The sequence below is a fragment of the Nyctereutes procyonoides genome, unplaced genomic scaffold (genome assembly GCF_905146905.1).
Source record: "Nyctereutes procyonoides isolate TBG_1078 unplaced genomic scaffold, NYPRO_anot_genome, whole genome shotgun sequence".
NCBI lineage: Eukaryota > Metazoa > Chordata > Mammalia > Carnivora > Canidae > Nyctereutes > Nyctereutes procyonoides.
The window spans coordinates 8,031-32,630 of NW_026575001.1; the positions used below are offsets into that span (position 1 = coordinate 8,031).

The 24,600-nt window shown below is 49.0% G+C and overlaps 1 long non-coding RNA gene across 1 annotated transcript; it reads left to right on the top strand.

The window, feature by feature from the left end:
* Window positions 1-253: 253 nt before the first annotated feature.
* On the top strand, window positions 254-15,301 carry LOC129514279 (uncharacterized). Its single transcript, XR_008665390.1, has 3 exons — window positions 254-464; window positions 6,898-7,055; window positions 15,241-15,301. It is a non-coding gene; the product is annotated as an uncharacterized LOC129514279 (long non-coding RNA).
* The last annotated feature ends 9,299 nt before the right edge of the window (window positions 15,302-24,600 follow it).

Below are 24,600 nucleotides of genomic sequence, written 5' to 3' on the forward strand. Positions count from 1 at the left end.
AAGTGTATTTGTTTAAACTTCTTTTCCCTCTAAATGGTTTTGGGACCGTTGAACGGTAAATTTTGTTTCAGCACATTCATCATTTTGCCGGCACGGACCCTACAAGAAGGACAAATTGATTTTCCAGAGCAAATGCAAAAAACGGCTTTTGGCTCTTACCTTCCCACGCCCACCTCTCTCCGCCCCTTCCAAGCGCCCGGGAACCTTCCTAAGCCTGCCCCTCCACTCCCTTGGGCGGGGCCAACGCCGAGGAACCCGGATTCTTACCCCTCCCCCCGGACCTTCATCCCCTACCCGCTCCGGGGAGTGGGAGCCGCTGGCGCTGGGGGGGGGGCTGTGGCCTGCCCGAGCGACCAGGGCGCTGCTTTGCGGCAGAGGTGGCCCGGGGCCCAATCAGACCGTGCGACCCCGCGCGAGCGTCCCAACTCCCGGGCTCTGTCCCTCCGGCGCGCGGCCTCTGCCAGGTGGGTCCTTCGGCCTCTGTCCCGCTGCCTTTCCTTTCCCTTCCTCGGCCGCGAGGGGCCCCGGGGCTGGGGGCCGGGCTTGGGCGGCCCTTCCGAGCCCGGGGGCCTTCCCGGTCCCCCAGCGTGCTGGCAGCCTGTGCCCGGCGCGCGACCTCGGCCGGTGCTGGCGGCCGCGGGGACTGGCATTTCGGCGAGGCCGGTCGGGTGTGGGCGCCGGGAACGGACCGCCGCCTAAGTTCTAAGTTGTGCGCCCTGGCGCGGCCGCGGGAGAGCCCGGTAGCAGCTCTCCCGGACGGACGCCCCCCCCCCCGGCCGGCCGAGGGCCCGGGAGCGATTCCCTGTGGCTGCGGGGGGGTCCCCTGGATCCCTTCTCTCTCCCCTGTCCTTCCTCTCCATTTGCGTGGCCGCGGGAGGTTCGGCTTGGTCGGTTTGGATGGAGGGCTCCTCGGAACGTATCTTGAGAGAAGTAACTTCTCGTGTTATACTCTATGTTGGCAAGTCGAACTCTGATTAAAAAAAAAAAAACATAAAAATCGTATTAAGAAACATGCTGCTTCTAGGGAATGAGAGACGAATAGATGTCCTTGTTGGCCGTGTTGGACTCAATCCTCTCTACTCATTTCTGACAAACTTTCCTGAAAATCTTGCGAGAAACCCGGTGCCAGTGACTGGCCTGGGAAACTATTGCGTCCTGTAAGTTGTTTAAATCAGGGAGGGAGACAAACTATAAGAGACTCTTGTTTTTTTTTAAATTTTTTTATTGGAGTTCGATTTGCCAACATATAGTATAGTCATAGGAAACAAACTGAGGGTTGCTGGAGCGAAGGGGGATGGGATAATTGGGTGAGGTAACAAGCACTGGGTATTACGTGGTACTGATGAATCACTGACCTCTACTTTTGAAACTAAAAATATACTGTGTGTTAATTGAATTTAAATTAAAAAAAGTAAATAGTTTAAGTAAAACCATTAGGTTCACATAATAGGTCGCAAGAGAATATGAGGAGATGTCATCCATGATGGGACTTGGTGAGACCAGGGTTAATTTTCACAAGTAGTTTGTGCTCCTCCTGATGTATAACTTAGCAGGGGGGCTAAATTTGAAGAGGTAAAATGACCTAAGTGAAAGAATCTAGTCTCTTTTAATTTAAATTCAATTTCACTGACATAGTGTATTATTAGTTTCAGAGGTGATTTTAGTGATTCTTGAGTTCTATATAACATCCAGTACTCATTCAATCTCATGCCCTCCTAATGCCCATCACCCAGTTACCCTAGATCCCCACTCACCTCCCCTCCAAGCAACCCTTAGTTTACTATAGTTAAGATCCTCTTATGGTTTGTCTCCCTATTTTTGTCTTCTTTTATTTTTCCTTCCCTTCCCCTATGTTTATATGTTTTGTTTCTTAAATTCCACATGAGTGAAATTATATGGTATTTGTCCTCCTCTGATTTATTAAGTGTACCCTCTAGTCCCATCCATGTTGCAGATGGCAAGATTTCATCCCTTTTGATGGCTGAGCAATATTCCATTTTCTTTATTCATCTGTCAAAAGACATCTGAGCTCTTTCCACAGTTTGCCTATTGTGGGCATTGCTGCTATAAACATTAGGGTGAGGGGCCCCTTCGAATCACTATGTTTGTATCCTTTGGGTAAATACCTGGTAGTGCAATTGTTGGGTTGTAGGGTAGCACTATTTTTAACTTCTTGGGGAACCTCCATACTGTTTTCCAGAGTGGCTGCACCAGTTTGCATTCCCACCAACAGTTAAAGAAGGTTCCCCTTTCTCTGCATCCTCTCCAACATATGTTGTTCCCTGTCTTGTTAATTTTAGCCATTCTGACAGATGGGAGGTGGTATCATTGTAGTTTTGTTTTGTATTTTCCTTTTTTATAAAAAAAAATTATTTATTTATTTGACAGAGATCGAGAGAACACAAGCAGGGGGAGCCCCAGGGGGCGAAGCAGGCTCCCCGCTGAGCAGGGAGCCCTGTGCAGCACTCTATCCCAGGACCCTGGGATCATGACTTGAGCCAAAGGCAGATGCTTAATCTGAGCCACCCAGGCACCTGATTTGTAATTTCTGGATGATGAATGATGTTGAACATCTTCTCATGTGTCTGTTAACAATCTGGATGTTTTCTTTGGAAAAATGTCTATTCGTGTTTTCTGCCCATTTCTTAACTAGATTATTTGTTTTGGAGTGTTGCGTTTGATAAGTTCTTTATAGATTTTGGATACTAACCCTTTATCTAATAAGACATTTGTAAATATCTTCTCCCATTCTGTAGTTTGCTTTTTAGTTTTGTTGATTTCTTCACTGAGCGGAAGCTTTTATTTTGGTGAAGTCCCCGTAGTTCATTTTTGCTTTGGTTTCCCTTGCCTTACACTGTTGGTGGGAATGTGAACTGGTGCAGCCACTCTGGAAAACTGTGTGGAGGTTCCTCAAAGAATTAAAAATAGACCTGCCCTACGACCCAGCAATTGCACTGTTAGGGATTTACCCCGAAGATTCAGATGCAATGAAACGCCGGGGCACCTGCACCCCGATGTTTCTAGCAGCCATGTCCACAATAGCCAAACTGTGGAAGGAGCCTCAGTGCCCATCGAAAGATGAATGGATAAAGAAGATGTGGTTTATGTATACAATGGAATATTACTCAGCCATTAGAAACGACAAATACCCACCATTTGCTTCAACGTGGATGGAACTGGAAGGTATTATGCTGAGTGAAGTAAGTCAATCGGAGAAGGACAAACAGTGTATGTTCTCATTCATTTGGGGAATATGAATAATAGTGAAGGGGAATATAAGGGAAGGGAGAAGAAATGTGTGAGAAATATCAGAAAGGGAGACAGAACATAAAGACTTCTAACTCTGGGAAATGAACTAGGGGTGGTGGAAGGGGAGGAGGGCGGGGGGTGGGGGTGAATGGGTGACGGGCACGGAGGGGGACACTTGACGGGATGAGCACTGGGTGTTATTCTGTATGTTGGTAAATTGAACACCAATAAAAATTAATTTATAAAAAAAAAAAAAAAAGAAAATGAGTCTAGTGAGAAGTTGCTGAGGCCAAGGTCAAAGAAGTTTCTGCCTGTGTTCTCTTCCAGGATTTCGATGGATTCCTGTCTCACATTTAGGTCTTTCATCCATTTTGAATTTATTTTTGTGTATGGCATAAGAAATTGGCCCAGTTTCATTCTTCTGAATGTGACTGTCCAATTTTTCCAACACCAGTTGTTGAAGGGATTGTCCTTTTTCCATTGGATAGTCTTTACTGCTTTGTCAGATTAGTTGACCAGAGAGTTGAGGGTCCATTTCTGGATTCTCTATTCTGTTCCATTGATCAATGTGTCTGATTTGGGGCCAGTACCATACTGTCTTGATGATCACAGCTTTGTAATATAGCTTGATGATTTTCTTTCTTAAGATTCCTTTGGCTATTCGGGGTCTTTTGTGGTTCCATATAGATTATAGGATTGTTCCAGCTCTGTGAAAAACATTGATGGTATTTTGATAAGGATTGCATTGAATGTGTAGGTTGCTTTGGGTAGCATAGACATTTTAACAATATTTGTTCTTTGAATCCATGAGCATAGAATATTTTTCCATTTCTCTATGTCTTCTCCGATTTCTTTCATAAGTATGCTATAGTTTTCAGAGTACAGATCTTTAACGTCTTTGGTTAGGTTTATTCCTAGGTATCTTCTGGTTTTTGGTGCAATTGTAAATGGGATAGATTCCTTGATTTCTCTTTCTTCTGCCTCATTGTTAGTGTATAGAAATGCAACTGACTTCCGTGCATTGATTTTTATATCCTGCGACTTGCTGAATTCCTGTATCAGTTCTAGTAATTTTTGAGCGGAATCCAGCCTCTTATATTCCTGTATATTTAAAACTTTTAATAGCTTTCTGTTAGTTCTATGACCTTACTGTATTTCATTCATTAAATGATTCCTACTCTGTAGTATCAGAACTCCCACAAATCCATTCTGTCCATGTTTATTTATGACAGATGTCACACCTTATTCAGACCCTGGTGAAATCTGAAAAACAAAAAGGTTACATAATTATATTTATAGAAATGAACTAAGGACAAAGTTTGCTTTATACACATGTGTTTATGTGTCACATACCTATCCAGATACACGTATCTCATTGGCCATTCATGAACAAAAATAAAGCAGGTGGAAGAGCCATGCTGTTGATTGTGTTTTCTCCAAGGGAGTAGAATTTTGAGGAGGCTCTTTCAGACCATTTTCTAACCATATCTCTATTCTTTTTAAAGACAAAATAGAAATTTAAGTTATGTCTTTTTTTAAGGATTTTATTTATTCATGAGACAGAGAGGCAGGCAGAGACCTAGGCAGAGGGAGAAGCAGGCTCCCTGCAGTGAACCGGATGTGGGACTCGATCCCAGGACCCCGGGATCAACGACTTCAGCCAAAGGCAGATGCTCAACCCCTGAGCCACCCAGGCATCCCTAAGTTATGATTTTTAAACACTATTTTTTGGAAAAGTTGATGATTATCAAACAGCACAGATGTTAGTAATGAATTTTTGACCTAAAATAATAGCTATTTCCACAAATGCATTTAACTAGGCCCCCAAATTTTCAGGGGCTTTCCTCAAGCAATACGATTACTGGTGGTTTACATTTTCATCTTTTTACAGTTTTCTGTGCAATAGGAGGATCTGAAAGAAACAAGCTTCTTAAGCAATTTCAGGTTATCAAAGGTAATGAAGACTAATGGCAATACAGGTTTTTCCTATCAGAAATTAAAGAAATTCCTGTGAAACCTATCTTAAGCTGAAATGGCATAAAGCTAAGAGGGTCCCACACTTTCAAAAGTTTGACAGTTACTGTTAGGCCACATCCCTTTTAAGAACAATAGTAGTACCTGGTTTTGCTAATTGAAGAAAATCCAAGATTTGTTACTTTTGCAAAGAAAGCTGTTACCGTACTGATGTTGGTCTTTCATAAAAGTGAAATGGTGTAACCCAAACTTTTGAGAAGCAGGGGACACCCGGGGGAAAAAAAAAAATACGTATGAAGTGAACCAATTAGATATAGACAGAAAAGTTTAGAAGGAAAGAAAACACATTTATGTTGGATATTTCTGGATGATAGTGTGTGCTTGTGTTTCTTATTACTGATATTGAGGCAAATGTTTGGTCTTATTTCCAAAATTTAACACCTCACATAAGTTCTGCAAAGAAGATTTGATGGCATGAAATAGCAATTGAAATTTAAGAGTTAGGGACTTTCACATAAGGGATGGCACGCATTTTAAGTATTCAAAGAGATTGGCTCCACACTTTGTGTAAAAACATCATCCTGTGAGAAGGCATTTGACTCTCTGCACGTGTAGGACAAATCCTTGCAAGAAAATAACAAGTGATGACTTGAGACCATGTAAGATGAGCCAGATTTGGAGCCCCTGAGTCGCACAATCAGTTAAGCATCCAACCCTTGGTTTCAGCTGAGGTCATGATCTTGTGGTCAGATTGAACCCCATGTTGGGCTCCATGCTCAGTGCAGAGTCTGCTTGAGCTTCTCTTTCCCTCTCCCCCTCCTGCTTGTGTTCTCAAATAAGTCTTTTGAAATTTATTTCAATTACTTTATTTTTAAATATTTATATATTTAAGAGAGAGAGCAAGCAAGTACAAGCCAGGGGGAGCAGCAGAGGGAGAGGGAGAAGTAGGGTCTCCACTGAGCAGGGAGCCCAGTGTAGCAGGCTTGATTCCAGGACCTTGAGATCATGACGTGAGCCAAAGGCAGATGCTTAACCGAGCCACGCAGGCACCCCTAAATAAATCTTTAAAAAAAAAAAAAAGATGAGCCAGATTCAACACAGGGTCAAGAATATAGTTAATACATAAAAAGTTAATACAATAAACTGGTAATACAAGCCCCTCAGAGGGGCAGGTCACGAGTAGAAACTCTTGATGTGTAAGAAATTGTCTAACAGTGCAATTTTTGTTTGGATTTTCCTTGAGTTGGTAAGGAACCTTTTTGTATATTTAGGGTAGTTTTGTGTTTCTCTGTGGACTGTTAATATTTTACTCTGGGTGGTACTGAAATTATTTCTAAAGCTTCCTCTGTTTTAGTAAGCCTACTGTGAGTTGGAAGTATTTTTTCCTATTTATCATTGCTCTTCTGACTTTATGAGTTTTTGTTTTAATACGGTGAATTTTATCTGTTCATATGTATCCTGTTTGATGGGTTTTGAGTGAAAGGTAGAAAGGTTTTTCCTACTGTACAGTTACAACAGAATCAGCCCATGCTTTCTTTTAATAGTTATATGATTCTCTTCATTGCACATTCAATTCTTGGATCCATGTAGAGTTTATCCTGGCTTATTGTGTGTAGAACCAAGAACCTTTTTTTTTTTTTAAAGATTTTGTTTATTTATTCATGACTGACACAGAGAGAAGCAAAGACACATAGGCAGAGGGAGAAGAAGCAGGCTCCATGCAGGGAGCCCGACGTGGGATTCAATCCTGGGACCACGGGATCACACCCTGAACCAAAGGCAGATGCTGAAACGGCTGAGCCTCCCAGGCGTCCCCCAAGAACCTTTTCTAGGTAGGTACTCTTTGGCCCCAAATCTGTCTTTACTTCCACTGATCTAGGAGGCTTTTGTATGCTAAATCCCCTTTTTTCCCAAGGTTTTATTTATTTGAGAGAGAGAGGGCACAAGTGTGGGGGCGGGAGGGGGGTGGTTGGAAAGGGACAAGCAGCAGCCTCCCAGCCTAGTGTGGAGTCCAATGCAGGCTTGATCCTAGGCCCTGAGATCATGACCTTAAGCTGAAGTCAAATGCTTAACTAGCTGAGCCACCCAGGCACCCCCTATGCTAAATTCTTTTATGCCTTTGGGTCTATTCTTTTTTTTTTTTTTAATTGAAGTGTCTTTGACATACAGTATTAAGTTAGTTTCAGGTGGGAATACCTTGGTTGGCTCAGTCAGAAGAGCATGTGACTCTTGATCTTGGAGTTGTGAGTTGAGCCCTACACTGGGTGTAGAAATTACTAAAAATAAATTATCTTTAAAAAAATAGCTTCAGCTGTGTAACATAGTGATTCAATTACATAACATTATGACATGCTCACCACAATAAGTGTAGTTGCCATCTGTACTACAGTATTATTGACTATATACCCTATGCTCTACTTTTCATTCTCATAACTTACTTATTTTATAACTATAAATTTGTACTTGTTAATTCTCTTCACCTATTTTACCCATCACCTCACCCTCCTCCATTCTGGCAGCAATATGTTTGTTATCTGTATTTCTGAGAATATTTCTGTTTTTTGTCTTGTTTGCTTTGTTTTTTTAGATTCCACATGTAAGTGAAATCATGGTATTCATCTTCCTCTGACTTCACTTAGTTAATACTGTCTAAGTCCATTCATGTTGCTGCAAACGGCAAGATTTCATTTTTAATGGCTGAGTAATACTCCATCGTGTACATATGTACCACATTTTTATCCGTTGATCTATCAGTGGCATTTCCATATGGATGCTTCCATATCTTGGATATTGTAGGTAAAGCTGCAGTAAACATAGGGTGCATATGTTTTTTTCTGAATTAGTGTTTTTGTTTTCTTCAGGTACTCAATAGTAGAATTATTGGATTGTATGGTATTTCTACTTACAATTTTTGGAGGTATCTCCTTGTTTTCCATAGTGGCTGCACCAGTTTACATTCCCGTCAGTAGTGCACGAGTTCCCCTTTTTCCACATCCTCACAAACACTTGTTATTTCTTGTCTTTTTGATACTGGCCAGTCCAACTGGTGTGAGGTGATATATCTCACTGTAGTTTTAATTTGCATTTCTCTGATGTTAGGTGATGTCAGTTATCTTTTCATACGTCTGTTGGCCGTCTGTATGTCTTTGGAAAAATAGTTGTTTGGGTCCTCTGGCCATTTTTTAATGGGATTATTTTTTGTTACTGAGTTGTAGGAGTTTTTTTAATATATTTTGAGTATTAACCTGTTATTGAATATATGATTAGCAAATATCTTCTCCCGTTCAGTAGGGTGCTTTCTCATTTTTTTGATGGTCTCCTTTGCTGTGCAAAAGTTTTTTAGTTTGCCATTCTGCCAATTGTTTATTTTTGCTTTTGTTGCCCTTGCCTTGGGATACATATCCAGAAAAATATTGCCTGGGCTGATGACTTAAGAGTTTACTGCCTCTGTGTATGTGTGTTTTAGGAGTTTTGGTTTCAGTTCTTACATTTAGGTCTTTAATCCATTTTGAGTTTATTTTTGTGTATGGTGTAAGAAAGTAGCCCATTTTGGTGTCTATTCTTGGCCTTTTTGTTCTATATATGGTAGAGCTAGTCATCCCACCACATGGCTATTCATTATCAGAACTCTCCTGATATTCCTGCCTGTTTATTTTGTTGTCCCTTATGAATAATGGAAAACAACAGGACCTTCTAAAGCCTTTTGGATTTTTCTTGGGATTAGAATAGATTAATTAACTGATGATGGGGATCCCTGGGTGGCGCAGCGGTTTGGCGCCTGCCTTTGGCCCAGGGCGCGATCCTGGAGACCCGGGATCGAATCCCACGTCGGGCTCCCGGTGCATGGAGCCTGCTTCTCCCTCTGCCTGTGTCTCTGCCTCTCTCTCTCTCTCTCTCTCTCTGTGACTATCATAAATAAATAAAAAAGTTAAAAAAAAAATTAAAAAAAAAATTAACTGATGATGAACATACTTAAGAGGTTGAATCTTTTTATTCAAGAATATAATACATTTTTACTCTTAAGTGTGTTTTTCTGTCTTTCAGGACACTTTAAAGTTTATCTCATGTAAGTTTTTCATATTTTTGTTAGATTATTCCTAGGTATATGATCTTTAATTGTTGGTAATATAAATCTCTTTAGTAATGGAATATTTGTCCATGGAATCAGGCTGAAAAAAAATTGGTAAGGTCCTTGATTGTTAAGAATTTTGTTAACCTCAGTGAAGGTTATAAATATTTTCCATATTTGTTCTTACCATCTCTAGGAAAGGTGAAAAAAATTTAAAGCATAGCTTCTGAGTTTTGGTTTTTCCAGCACTGGGGGGGGGTAAAAGTTGTGTGAAAAGTTACAAATCAATTCTCTGAAATATTTTGTTTTCTCTCTTAAGTGTAGTGTTGCAAACAGAATTCAAATGTTACTGCTTTTTTTTAGTATCTCATTGGAAGGTGCTAAAACCTTTGGATTTCTCCTTTAACACATTTGCTGAAAATCCAAAGATTTTGGAAGTTAATGTTATGTGGGGAAGATGCTGACTGAGACCTTATTTGCTGAGCACAGGCCAAGACCCAAACAAACAGTCTCATGTGGTCTCTACCCCAGTACTGTGAGCATGGTGATCTCAGTGTACCCTTTTGACAAGGGTTCATGCTGACTTGAAGATAGAGTGAACCTCTTACTTGAGGTCTCAAGTATATTTCCAAACAAGAGGATCTTGGTAATCTTACTGGAAGCCAAGGAGCACAGCCTGGCTAGACCATTGCAGATAAGAAGCATGGGCAACAGACATTAATCCAGTGATTCCAGAAGATGATATAGCTCTCAATTGATTAATTTGAAAAGGGTATTGACACCCTAGTGTACCTAACAAGATAGGCTAAGTTTAGAGTACTGTGGAGCCTATAAATCAGGTTTTTAAAAAGAATTTATTTATTTGTTTGTTTGTTTATAATAAGAGAATGAGAGAGAGAGAGAGAATGAGCAGGGGAAGGGGCAGAGGGAGAGAGAGAAGCAGACTCCCCACTGAACAGCCCAGATGCAGGGCTCCATCCCAGATCATGACCTGAGCCAAAGGCAGGTGCTTAACCCACTGAACCACCCAGGTACCCCCATAAACCAGAATTTAAGAGGATCAGAATAAAACAGTTCTAAATATTGCATTGCTTTTCTTTTCAAGGCCTAGTTAAATATGGCATACAGTGGTTCCCTTCAAACATAGGGAATACACAATGCTTAGTCATGTTCTTTAGGATCTTCCATTGTTCCTATTTGTGCTTTGAATGTACGTAGGCCCTTATTTGCTGATGAGAGCCAAAGTAAAATATCTGAAAATTGGAGAATCTAGTTCAAAGCATGGCATGAAAGGGGGCTTTCCAAAACTGGTTGATGCCCAAGCGTCCATGAAGCCTTAGACTCCATATCAGTGTAAACCTACTTTAGTCAAGGAGATAGAAGGAAACACATGGAGTGGAGGCAGGTATTTGCATATTCATCAGGATATACCTCTTACCTTTTATATTTTTTTTAAATTTTTTTTAATTTTTATTTATTTATGATAGTCACACACACACAGAGAGAGAGAGAGAGAGAGAGAGAGAGAGAGGCAGAGACACAGGCAGAGGGAGAAGCAGGCTCCATGCACCGGGAGCCCGACGTGGGATTCGATCCCGGGTCTCCAGGATCGTGCCCTGGGCCAAAGGCAGGCGCTAAACCGCTGCGCCACCCAGGGATCCCTCTTACCTTTTATATTGACCTCAGTGAAGACGACTAGTCAGTTCTGTTGGAATTGGAACATCTAATACTGGGCAGGATGCATTTTAGGTACTCCTCTTGGAAAACCATTTGGCAACATTGATCAAAAAATGAAAGTATATGAGAATTTTGGTTCATTCTGTTGCTTCTCTGAAAATAGGGGAGAATTACATTCACATATAAATGAGCAGAGGAGTGCATCCAAGAGAGTGTCTTTCACCCAGGATTTGTAGAATTGAGAAGTAGAAAGGGACCAAAAGGACCCTCTGGAGGTAGAGTGGGATGTCCTGTTATTCAGCCATGAGAGGGAATATACACTGCCTACCATAAAAAGAATGAGAATGTGGTCCTTGTGGACCTGAACACTTGGGAGAAGTGTGTTCTCTCTTGAGGGGAGAAAAGCAGAAAGGTTCCTGCAGGGTCAAAGTTTGGTGAGTCTCCTTTAATATAAAACCAGAACAAAATACCTGGGTGGAGACGGGTAAACCTCTATGTCAGTGCACGTGTAGATTGACATAAAAATAGACATCTTACCTTCCACCTAAACCGTTGTTTGCTATCCTGCATGGACAGTGTTTTGAGGATGAAAAGGATAACCTAAGATTGTGACTTGCCTTTCTTTGGGGGTCTATGGCATGCAGTAGAGGCTCTTTAAAATTTTGCTTGATTTTCTCAATTGATTTAAAAGATTTCTAACAGCCTTCAGTCGCATCAGGCCTCTGGAGCAATACATTAATTTGTAGACCAAGAGAACCCCCCCCCCCAAAAAAAAAGGAAACATGATTTGGCTGGATATACCCTAGCCAAAATGAATATAGGCCAGATACAAGGACAGGTGTCTTTAGAATACCACATAGCTCTTGGGTTGAGAGACACCGCCCTCCACCCATATCCTCCACAGATCAAGCATGTCTCTCTAAGATAGGAACAAGGCACATACTGCTGGGAACACAGCAATTCATTTTAGACTTCAGCTGTTGTGATAGTCTGCTTCCAGAAGAACCTCTGGGGTAGCTCATGCTCTTTGCCTAGCTTTTACGAGCAGGTTTCCATGTTCAACTCTTCCCTCCACACACGCTCCTTGATTTCACCCCTCCTGGAAGAGTGTGGAAACCCACTCCCTGCCCCTTCATTTTATACTTCTGGCCTTATATAAGCATAGCCTATTGGTGTTGAACAATCTTTTGCTTAGTTCCCAGTGCCGGGTTCTGACTGACATGGTTTGACTGGTTCCTAGACCAGGATGGTCTCAGTGCACCCCTCTGGCCATGTATAGAACATGGACCCTTACAAGAAATCCCAGGAGAGTCCCCAAACAAGAGGACTCAGGTCATATGCCCATACACTGAAAGGGAGGTTGAGGAATAGGTTGCATTTGAGCTGTGACGTTTTCAACAAGTAGTGCAGAAAACAGACCTGGATCCCTTCATTCTGGAGGACGATGTTCCTTTCAGTATACTGATCCTGTTCTGTTCTATCCCATACCTACAACCTTTCTCATATGGGACAAGGAGGGCTTTCTGGGATACTTTGGGGCCTAAGACCCAGATTCTCTTTGTAGAGGGAGCCAAAGTAATCAAAACACAGCTCTAACTCAAACCTGCAGTGTACCTGCCTTACTCTTCCTTGTCTGGGTCTAGTACCAAATAATCAGGAAATTTTCCATCCTGTCTGCAAGATGCTACCCCATTGAGGGATGGCAGTTGACCCTGGAGCTTCTGGTCCTGGGTTCCCCAGGGCCCTGAAACCCTAGGGGCCTCACTGGCTGAGCTTGTTATTGCACCAAGGGCAAGGATCCACAGGCCAGATTCCCTGGAATTGAACTTCAGCTCTTTGTTTTTTAACAAGGCAGCAGCCAAGGCCACGCCCCCACTGCCTGGGGAGGCCTGCATCCCCTACTTGATGGCTGAGTCTGTCTCTATCCACCCTGTGTTAATTCTCCACTGATCCTGGGTGTGTTTTGGGTCTGGCCCAGAGAATCTTGTGGGTGCCCCACTCCCACCCTTCATCCCTCACAAACCTTCCTCAGAAGACCCGAAGGTGCTGCAGGCTTTGCTTAAAAAGTATCTGCTTGATGGAACTGTTGCTCCAGAAATGCCATCCCTGCTTGTTTGTGAGGTTTCTGCCTCTGCCCTTTGAGGATCAAAAAAGGTGCCTGAGGACACTGAAGCCCCCAAATGGGGTTGACTGTCCTGTGGTGTTGTGGGAAGTGGTATCTCATATATTTGGACTTCTTGATGGCAATGAGAATATACCTATAGTAACATCTGAAATAATACATACATCTGTGGATTCATCCCACATCTCTCTTAAGAGTTTTAAATGTGGATATCCTGGCAACTGGGACCCTCTTTTCTTGGCACACTTTTGTATGGATACCCATATGGTTCTAGGGCAGAATCCTTGCTTTCTGAGGACATTGATTCCATAACAATAGCTGACACCAGGACCTGGATTTCATGTCTTCTCCTTGAGTTATTGGCTCCTTTTTGCATTTACCCAGCTACTTCATCTAGCTTAAGGGCTCAAGAGTAGGCCATTGTGGAGGAAGTGACAGGGGCTCTGTTATGTAAGAAGACAGGGAGGTAGATTGCCCATGCTCACCTCCGGGAGCCTCAGTCACTCTACCACAGAGTGCCCCAGGTGAGTTGTGGGGATTGGGGGTAAGAGTGGTGGAGTCCGTAGGACAGATGGAGAGCCCAGTGGCTTCATCCACACAGTCAGATGACCTGAGTGAGGACCATTGTTCAGCAGCCCCTCCTGGGAAGTTGTCTTTTGAGAGTGTCTTTATAGTCTGTCCTTAAAAGACCCACTCAATCATTCAGCATTCACTTTTTCATTAATAATAGACACACAGATATGTTTATGTGTCACATATGTGTGTATTATATATATTATATATATATATATATATATATATATAAATTTTCCCCTCTTTTTTTCCCCCCCATAACTGCTTTGGAGATGCCACATTGGATAGAAATTTTGCCCAATCAGAGAAAAACCCTTAGCATTGCATGGTGACGGCTCCCAAGGGGTGTCTCTGCCTTTGAACTCCCTACCTGCGGTGGCAACCACATGAAATTTTTCCTCATGTATGCTGCAGGGATTGCATGCAAATGAAAACTAAACAGACACAGAGGGCATGCTACATTCCGTTCTCTGACCCCACACATCCTGCATAATACTCCATACACTCTTTCACATTTGGCTACTCCCAGCATATATAAGTATCCTGGTTTTGGCACATCTGTGCAGAGTAAATGTCCTGACCTGCTTGATCCTCTCCATTTCTTTTCTCATAGCTACCCAGTGTAGGGTACCTTCATCTCTGCCAAGGGGCTTAGAACATAGGTCATTTTACTTGTCCCTTCTCTTCAGACAGTGGGTTTCTCTTTTCTTCCTCTCTACTTCCGTCTTCAACCAGCATACTGAGTCATGGTTACTGAAATATGGGTGCGTGTGACCAGGATACATACTTTTGTGTCAGTGTCTATGCAGAAGAAAGAGGCTGGTAAATCATAACTTGCCACATCTTTAAAAGAAAATGTCAAAAAAAAAAAAAAGAAAAGAAAATGTCCACATCCCAGGAAAGTAAATGTGGTGAATATCTCAGTGCAGCCAGAGAGGAAGATACCTGGTACCTCCTTGAGTCAGATGAGCTGCTTCTTAGTAGAGGGTCTGTCGCTCAATTCCAGAGAAGGTTGCAGGCCTGACAAGATACCTATTGATATCCTTCCATGGTCATTCAGGGCCAGAACTGAGGGGGAAAGCTATGAGTATAAATGCCAAGGTGATGGCTGTTGGCTCAGAAAAGAGATCATGGGAGATATCTTCAGGTTTCACCTGGTACATTCTACATGAGCTGCTTTCTGAAACCCCTGAATGAAAATCCTTGGAATTTTTGAAGGATGAGTGAAGTTGATGTGCACATCATGCTGTATTCAGAAGTTTTGGTTGACCCCAGAGGTGTTAGGAATACTGACCTGGAACTAGGGGTGGTGGAAGGGGAGGAGGGGCGGGGGTGGGGGTGAAATGGGTGACGGGCACTGAGTGGGGCACTTGATGGGATGAGCACTGGGTGTTATTTTGTATGTTGGTTCATTGAACACCAATAAAAAAATAAATTTGTTAAAAAAAATAAACTAAAAAAAAAAAAAAGGAATACTGACCTGAAACACTCAAGGTGGCCTAAGTGGGATGCATACAAAACCCTCTTATGCAGCACTATGATGGTCCCATACCAAGCTCTCTCTCTCTCACTGCAGGGGAGACAGAATGAAAGGAAAGAAAGAAGTGAAAATGAAGAGGCCAGTGCTGATGTTCTGGTGAGTGAGTGCTCTTTATTTTCTTCTTTTTCCTTTAACAAGAGAGTTTATTTTACTGTAGGAAGAACACAGATTGTGGTATTATTTCAGCAAAGTTCAAGAAGGAAAGAATCCCTAGGCAGATTCCTAACACCAGGACTTTGTGTACTGTACCAGAATTTCACCTGTGGTAGAAAAGGCTCTCAAAGCAGTTCATGATTGTGGAACAGGAAAAAAGGAAGATGCTTGCATGCGAATCTACAGACAATCAAAGATTAACGTTAGGGCAAGGATGAGGTGGATTGCCATCTCAACAAGCAGCATACGGAGGGATCCATGCTAAAATATACGTGCCACCATTGACTCCTGAAATCCTAGAGAAATACCTGGGACACAGACACATAAACTTGAAACCTTCCATCCGCTAGTGACATATGCGCAACTTATGATTGACAAATAAACACAGCCCATGGATTTGCAGAAAACGATCTCTTTTCCACAAGTCACCATGTAAACCACCCTGGTCAAAGGCACCTGAATTAGGGAGCCCTAGTGGAATGTGCCTGAAAGGTAAATTATCAGCTTGGGTGTAACTGTGGCTCAAAGCTCAAGATCACACCAGTATATCTCCTGATGTGTCCTATAACCATCAGTTCAGTATTAACCAAACAGAGCAGGTTAATAAAGCTTCCATGTTATTCCACAACATACCATACACTCCAATATGCGAAGTAGGCTCACAGTTACAAGAGGGAAGGAGGAACAGCTCAACCTGCTAATAGTAGACAAGTGTACCCCTAAAGCGAAAGCAGCCCAGACCTCGGGAGCCGCCATGTTGGAGCCCGCCATGTTGGAGCCCGGGTGGCCAGCGCTTGGCCTTTTTTCTTCGGCAAAGGGCGGAGGGAGAGGCCCTGGGGAAGGGCCGGTTGGCATTGCTGGTGCAACACTGCCATCAAGCGGAATGCGTTGGCGATCCCCTGAGCCGCCGCCCGGTGGCTTCCGGGGACGACTGGGCCCTGGGTGAAGTTCAGAAGGGCCGTTGCCGATCGGCCAGGCGCCTGCCCTTTTGGCAGGCGCTCCACGCTGGTCCGTTGACGACCACTCTGGAGCGAGCGTTGGCATTGGGACGCTGAGGCAGGAGTCAGGCAGCCGTATCTCTGACTGTCGTTGCCCTGAGGGCTGTGGTGGAACGTTGGAGAAGGTGGCCCAGAAGGGAAACGGGGCGAGCTCAGAGGCCTGGCCCGGCCCGGACGGGACGTGGCGGGGGTGGCGGTGGTGGTGGTGGTGGTGGCGATGGTGGCGGGAGCCGGCGGGAGCGGGCGGGAGCGGCGGCAGCTTGGCCTGGACTTGGCTGAGGGAAATGGGGGCACTGGGACCAGGCCTCCGCCAGAGAAGGGAAAGCCGCGGGACGTGGCAGTGCCGCTTCCCGGTACTCCTTGTCAGGCAACAGCCCTCTTGGTGGGCCCAGGCCGGGTTTTGGGCGGGGGGCGCGGGGGCATGGCGGCGGCGGCGGTGGTGGCGGCTGAGGAGGAGGAGGAGGGGAGGAGGAGGAGGAGGGAGGAGGAGGAGGAAGGAGGAGGAGGAGGAGGCCGCCCGCTGGTGCTGCTGCTGCTCCGGCTCCCATCGGGGCCCGTCCGTCCCGGACTCTCTGCTCCTCCTGGGGAGCTCGCCACCACCTCCTCCCCGCCCCTACCCCTCCGCCGCCGCCTCCAGACCGCGCCTCAGGCTCAAGGCCCCCCCCCCCCCCCCTTGACCCGGGGTGGCCCGGCTCCACACCCGTTCCCCTTCCGGGATCCGGACACGGGGACATCAGGGTCCCCGCCTCCGTCCGCACCAGCAGTGGCGGCAGTCCTCCAGGTTTCCCGTGCGCGTCCTGGCGGGGCTGCAGGGGGCACGCGGGCCACAGGCCCGGCACCCCCTGGCCCGGCCCGGGTGTCTGAGTCACCCCGCTCCAGTCCCGCCCAGACGTGGCTTGGGGCTTCCCGGGCCCGACCGGCCAGGCCCCCAGGCCCCCGGACTGGACTCCCTCCACGTACATCCCTCCGGCCCCTCCACGCGGGACAGAGAGCACGGCGCCGGGCTCCCGGATCCCTCGAGAAGTTTCCGCTTGATGGCAGTATTGCACCGCGAATGCCAGCCGGCCCTTCCCCCAGGGCCTCTCCCTCCGCCCTCTGCCAGAAGAAAAAAAGGCCACGCCAGAGAACTCGGCAGCCAAGCCAGTGTCCGCTGTCCCTCGCCCAACATGGCGGCGCTCGTGTCAAGGGCCGGGCCCCTCGGGGTGAGGGTGGAGGGGTGGCGGGTGGCGGGTGGCGGGTTCGGCCGCGGGCCAACGGCCCGCGGGCGAGCAAGCAAGCACCCCCGCTTCTGAGGCTCCCGGGATCGGAGCCCCGGTCCCCTGGGCTGGGGGGCCCAGCTCCGTTTGCCCCGTGGGCCAGTCAATAGTCAGGCACGCATCTGCCAGTCCAGTGCCCCGAAGGAGGCTCCCGCTCTGGCTCTGGATCACGCGGACCGACCTCCGTGGAGGCCCCGGCTGTCCGGTGGCCCACACACGGGTGGAAGAAGGTCCGGGATGGGTCGTGCCTTCCCGTCCACACGCGTCCACGAGCAGCCCCCGAGCGTCCGCAGGTGACTCCCCGCGCCGCCGCCGCGTGCCAAAGGCAGCGTGAGCGTGTTGCCCCTTCCCCTCACACACGTCAGCTTCCCGGAAGGCCCTTAGTTTTGTGGGGGACGGGGTGGCACGAGGGCTGTGCAACGCTGTCCCTTCCTTGGTCAAACCTGGCCCCGGGCAACCGAGGAGGCGGGCTGCATCTCCTGTCCCCGGTCTCCCTCCGATCCCCCCCCCCCCCCCACGCCTGGATTCCAGGCGGTGTCCAGGCGCCCTTTGGGTCCCGGCGCCCTCAGCGGCACCGCGGAGACTCGGCACCTGCCCAGGGGCGAGGAACCGGGTCTCCCTGGCCCCGAGACCGAGACCGAGGAGCAGGGAGGACTTCGCTGGCCTAGTCTTGCTTGACAAGCGGGGTGGGCAAGGTGGGCGGCGTTGCGCTGACTCTGCGGGATGAGAGGTCCTGCAGGGCCGAGCGGTCCCCGGGCAGGGTACCCCCGCAGCCTCTGTCACCGGTCCCGCCCTGGGGTGCCGTGGGGCCCGTGCCCGGACTCTGATTGGCGAGCCGGGCGCGAAGCCCAGCCCGGCACCACCGAGCTAGGGGACGCCCGCGTGACCCTCCCTTGGCGCGGCCCCGTGCCCCGCCATCGACCGTCGGGGCGGTCGACTTGTGTGGGAGCCGGACCCTTCCTTGCCAGGGCGGCGCGCGCCCCCTTCGGGGTCCTCGGTGGAGGACCGCCTGCTTGTGGAGGGTGGTTCGGACCTGGGCTTCGTGGTCAGAAGGGAAGCCCCAGGGAGGCCGGTAGGCCTCGGGGAACGGACACTCGGTGGGGGGGTGGGGGGGTGGCTTGGAGGCCCGGCAGTCGAGGGCGTCCGCGATGGCCCTTTGGAGCTGAGTCAGGCCCGGGCCTTCCTTGCAGGGGTCAGGAGAGGCTAAGTGAAGGCGGCGGCGCGAAGGCGACCCGAGACCGGCAAGTGGAGGCAAGTCACCCTCACCCTCAGGCCGACCACCCGCCGCTTCTAGCTCCCTTCCCGTGGGCCCGGGAGGCGGACGGCCCGACAAGAGTTGCCTGGACCCGTGCTTCGGACTTTGCCCGTGCGGGCCTGTCTTGGGGGAAACGTGTCCCTTTGCGGGCCTCTTGGCTCCAGGTTTAAAGATCACGCCCCCGCCCCCCACCCCCCCACCCCCACTCCCACCCACCCCCCAGCGTCTTCTTGCCTCAGTCTGGTCTGCCGCCGGCCCCAGCTCTCGGGTCGTGAATGGGATTTGTGTCCAGTGGGGCGTCGTTCAGCCAGGCTTCGTAGAACTGAAACGTGGGAAGCGCCACCAGAGGGACCCTCTGGAGGTGTTGGGGGGTGGGGGGTGGAGTTGCATGCCACAGATGGGACCGGGACATCCCTCCCTGCCTAGGAAGCATGAGGTCGTGGGCCTCTTGGGAGAAGCGGCCTCTCCCGTTTGCCAGAGGGCAGAAAGCACACCTGTTCCCCGAGGGTTGACGTTGGAGGAGCCTCGAGCCATTCGGGAGCGTGGAGAGGGTTCCCCGTGCGTGACGGGAGCACCGTTACACCCTTGGGGACGGAATCGGGGTCGAAACGGACACCTGTCATCCACCCATTCGGGTGCTTGCTGTGGGGTGTGTGGGCCACCTCCTGAGGTTTTGAGAAGGGTGACCTCCAAGTGTGGTCTCCCAGTGTTTGGGTTTTGGGGGGGTGGTGGTGCGGGGAGAGTGAGTGTATCTGCCTGGAATATGTGTGTTCACGTGAATGAGCGTGAGCGGCCGTGAGTGAGAGACCGTGTGACCGTGTGTGGGGGAGGGTGGGGGGGTGGCGGGGGGCGTATGTGGTTCTTCTGGCTTCTACTGGGGCCCTGGCACAAGAGGCGGGTTGTCAGGGTGCGCCCGTGATAGGGCCCTGAGGTGTTCTCCGTAGGATCTGGGCCGATTGATGGGCAAGAAGGGGCAAAGAGCAGCAGCGTCCGGCGTGTGCTGGCCTGAGCCCGCTAGGCCGTGACGGGCACGGGTCCCCGGGAGCCCGGGCACACGCGTGGGTGTGTTCCCCCCTCGCTGGGCTTCCTCCCGTCCCTTGGGAGCTGTCCAGAGGGGGCGCCTGCACCGGGCACGGGGCCGCTTTGGCGTCTGTGCTGCGGCTCCGGGCTGCCCTCCACAGTGACCCGAGTGGGCCTGGATCCACGCCTCAATTCCCGTGGCGGCTGGGGGGGGGGGGGCATCATGGGCGAAGGGCCGAGTCCTCGGGACCCTCCGTCCCCTGGCCGCGGGACGTGGACCTCACTGTCGACCCCACGGCCAGAGCCGACCTTTTCGTCCGGCCGCTGGAGGCCTGAGGGGTGAGGCTGGCCTCTCGGGGGGAGTCCTGATCCCGGGATCGGGCGCCCGCTGAGCCGGGGCCAGGCCGGGCCGGGGGCAGGGCTCTGGCCCCACCACCAGACCGGTGTGTCTCCCGAGGGCGCCCGAGGGCCTGCGGGGGTCCTGAGGGCGCCTGGGCGCCTCGCAGGGTCCCGGGGCCGCCGCCGAGGGAGGCCCACGGCGGGCCCAGCCGGGCCCCGCCCGACCGTTGCGATCCCCAAAGCCGGCCGAGGGGAGGCCGAGGGCACCGAGGCTCCGCTGGGCTCCGCTCCAGGGGGCCTCAGATGCCTCAGGAGCCTCAGGAGCCTCAGAAGCCTCAGAAGCCTCAGAAGCCTCAGAAGCCGGCGCGCTCCCCTAAAGCGAAAGCGGCCCAGACACGGGAGCCGCCATGTTGGAGCCGGGTGGCCAGCGCTTGGCCTTTTTTCTTCGGCAAAGGGCGGAGGGAGAGGCCCTGGGGAAGGGCCGGTTGGCATTGCTGGTGCAACACTGCCATCAAGCGGAATGCGTTGGCGATCCCCTGAGCCTAGCGCTTGCTGTCCCTGGGAGTAGGCCGTGGGAGACCAAGTGGAGTGCAGTCGGACCCCCTCAAGTTCCCTTAGGAGCGGCGCTCCCTCAGGGTAGGTGTGGGAGCCTCCGGAAACCGCTAGTGGGACTAAGTGGGGACGCTCAGGTGCCCTGCAGCTCGGTTTGGGAAGCCCAGGCTCGCACCCTGTCGGCCACCATGTCTGGGCGGGACTAGAGCTCTGGAAGGCCTCGTGGTGTTGGCCCTTGGGCGTTTGGCCTGGGGCTCCTTCCTGTAGGAGCTAGAGAAGCATGGGAGGCCTGGGCTGACCTCAGGCCCGGTCCTGAAGCCCAGATTAAGACCGGCGCGGGTCGGGACTGAGGCACACGGAGGTCCAGCTGCTGCCTTAGTTGTGGGTGTGATGGGGGACCCCAATGTTGTTCCTGTGTCCCGTGCGCTCCTTGGCCACTCGGCTAGGTGGCCCTGAGGTGGTCGGGGAGGAGGGGAGGGGCAAGGTGGGCCGGCGGGGCTCGTTTCTGCGTGCAGAGCCGAGTCCAGAAGGGACAGTTGCCCTCCTGGTTCGAGCCATAGTGGAAGCATCAGTAGCAGCAGCCACCTCTGCCTCCTCCTCCTGCTCCTGCTGCTTTCCGAGCTCCCCAGGCTGCTCACCCTCACCCCCCACCCTATTACCAGCATCACAACCATGGACCAGCCTAAGAATCGGTGGCCTGCCACAAAACAGTGCAGGCAATGGTATCGGGGTGCAATCTCACGGGGGCTTCCCCCTTTCTGGCAGACACGTGGCCCCAGTACTCCCCCACACAAGTCTAGTAGGCAGAGTGGTCCCTCCACTGCGGCCTCTGTGTTTGCACACTTGACTTTCTGGGGCACCTTCTCTAACATCCCAACAGTGTGTTCAGGGCAATGTCAATGAATGGCTCTTGGCTCTGGGTCCCAATGCCTCGGCTGCTTTGGAGCTGGTCATCAACAGACTAGTGTGGAGAGTCTGCCAGAAGGGTCAGGCACCTGATATGTTGTGGCCCCTCGGCAGCGTGGCCAGCGCCCTTGGACCCGTGGCCAGCGCCCTTGGACCCCATGCACCAGTAGTCAGGTGTCCGTGTGCCGATGCCCCGAAGGAGGCTCAGGTTCTGGCTCACCGGGACCCGCCTTAGTGTGGAGGCCCCGGCTGTTTCTGTAGCCCACACCCAGGTGGAAGAAGGTCCTGGTTGGGTTGAGCCTTCCCCTCCACGCGTGTGCCCGAGCGTCCAGGCTCCCGTCCCTCATTTCCACCCCCCTCCCCTCCTCTGCCACCCCTGCACACACCGCTACCCACGCCCCCATCCCAGTGCTGAAGGTACCCAGTTGCCCCTTGTCCTCACATCAAGTCAGCCTCCAGAAAGCTCTGTGGGGATCCTGTGATCCCGTTGGGGAGGAGCCTGGGCTGGTGGTGTGCTGGGTTGGTGGGTCCGTGGGTCGTGGAGCAAGACGCCTGAGCTCCCTCACTTTCTTCTTGGCCAACACCCCCCCCCCCGCCTCGCCCTTGTCACTGAGGTGTTGACCACCCGGATCTCTTTGTCCCCTCACCCGTTTCCCGAGAGCCAGGCGGTGTCCTCGTGCCCTTCGGGCCCCCGGTACCGTGGACAGCCCCGCTTGCCGTCTCTGGTGCCTGCCCAGAGGGTTGGAACCGGGTCACCCTGGCCCCGAGGCCGAGGAACAGGAGGGCTTCGCTGGCCGCCTCGTGTCTCTGGGTCTAGTGTATGGGTGGGGTGCAGCGTGTGGGTAGTTTTTTTGAACAGGTTTTTGTAGCTTGGACGCGTATACTAATCCATTTTAAAAAAACTAAGGTTTTATATTTTTGGTCTTTAAAGTTCCAAAATTTTGTGTTGTTGTGACATCATTTATAGGATTAGGAAATAGGATATTTCCTGCATTTCTTCCTGAATACCTGATAGTCTTATTGAAGTAATGCCATTTTCCAGTAGTGATTTGTCAAGCAATTGAAGTTGTGCCATGTGAATAGTGTGTGTTTCAGAACAAGGTTCTGGTGTTAAATTACCATCTATAGTTTAAATGGTCTTGTCAGCTCTCAAACATAATGGGAAATATTGGTTATTCATGGATCATGGACACCATCTTTTGTGAATTGTCCGCGTTGTCTTTGTCATGTGGTCGTATCACAAAAACAATAGGGTCATTTCTGGTTACCAATTTTCACACATCTTTGGGAATGAAAAAGAAGGGTTAATTTTTATTAATCGAAATGGGATGTTATCTCACTCTTGATTTTTAATTTCCTTCAAATGTTCTTCAGGCCAGTAGCTGCTTCAACACTCAGTTTGTGTAACAGGTGAACCATGCGGTCACAAAAGTAGTAAAAGTTTCTGGGGTTCATGTCTGGGGGTGCACCTCATTCAGGCCAGTCTTCTGTGGTGGCTATGAAGTAATGCACACAGCTTGGTTCAGGGTAGTCTGTCAGCATCAGGAGAGTCTGGTGAGCCATGTGCAATCACTCTTCCCCAGGGTCCCATCCATTCTTTTTTTAAATTTTTTTTATTTTTTTAATTGGAGTTCGATTTGCCAGCATATAGCATATCACCCAGTGCTCATTCTGTCAAGTGCCCCCTCAGTGCCCATCACCCAGTCACCCCAACCCCCCGCCCACCTCCCCTTCCACCACCCCTAGTTCGTTTCCCAGAATTAGGTGTCTCTCATGTTCTGTCATCCTCTCTGATATTTCCCACTCATCTTCTCTCCTGGTCCCATGCATTCTTAACACAGGCTTGTATTTGGTACAGTTTAGTAGCCTACATGTCTTCCCTACTTTGATGGTCTCCAGACTCAGTCTTCATCATTTATTCTTGCTTCCTGCCCCAAGTATGGGCCACTTCGGCACCCTAAAATGGTTTCTATTATACTGTAAGTATAGCTGGTTTTGCTTCCTTAGAATTCATAAGACTCATAACTTCATTGGGTGAACATGCCATCAAATCTTCACTACAGAAAATGATAGTTGAATTTTAAATTTTAGGGAAAAAATGAAACTTTTCATTAGTGAATTCAAAGAAGGATTATTCTTGTACCCACACAACCTTAATCTTGTCATTAAGTATCATTATTGTTTTTTTTTTATCTCTGGAGTTTCTTTTTCTGAATTCTTTTTTTTTAAGATTTTATTTATTTATTTATAGAGATGCAGAGAGAGAGAGAGAGGCAGAGACACAGGCAGAGGGAGAAGCAGGCTCCATGCAGAGAACCTGATGTGGGACTCGATCCAGAGTCTCCGGGATCATGCCCTGAGCTGCTCCAGTATCATGCCCTGGGCTGCAGGCGGCGCTAAACCGCTGCGCCACCGGGGCTGCCCCTCTTTTTCTGAATTCTCATTAGTTTACCTACAACATGTCTCTCTTTTCTGTCCTCTCCCATGTCCATTTGCCATTCTGCTTTGTTTTTTTTGTGTGTGTGTGTGAAGTTAACCACTTTAATTTGCCATATACATATGAAATCAGCATGATTTTTTTGTTTATTTTTAAGAATAACTATGTTAATGTGTATAAGGTAGTATCTGAGTTTGGTTTTGATTTATTCTCTTTTTTTAAAGATGTTATTTATTTATTCATGAGACACACAGATAGAGGCAGAGACAAAGGCAGAGGGAGAAGCAGGCCCTGATGCAGGGAGCCTGATGTGGGACTGGATCCTGGGACTCCAGGATCACACCGTGACCAAAGGCAGATGCTCAACCTCTGAGCCACCAGGGTGTCCCATTCCTTAATTTATTCTCTAAAAGTTTAGTAATGTTAACCATCTTTTTATATTTTGGTTGGCCATTTGTATGTCATCTTGAGAGAAATGTA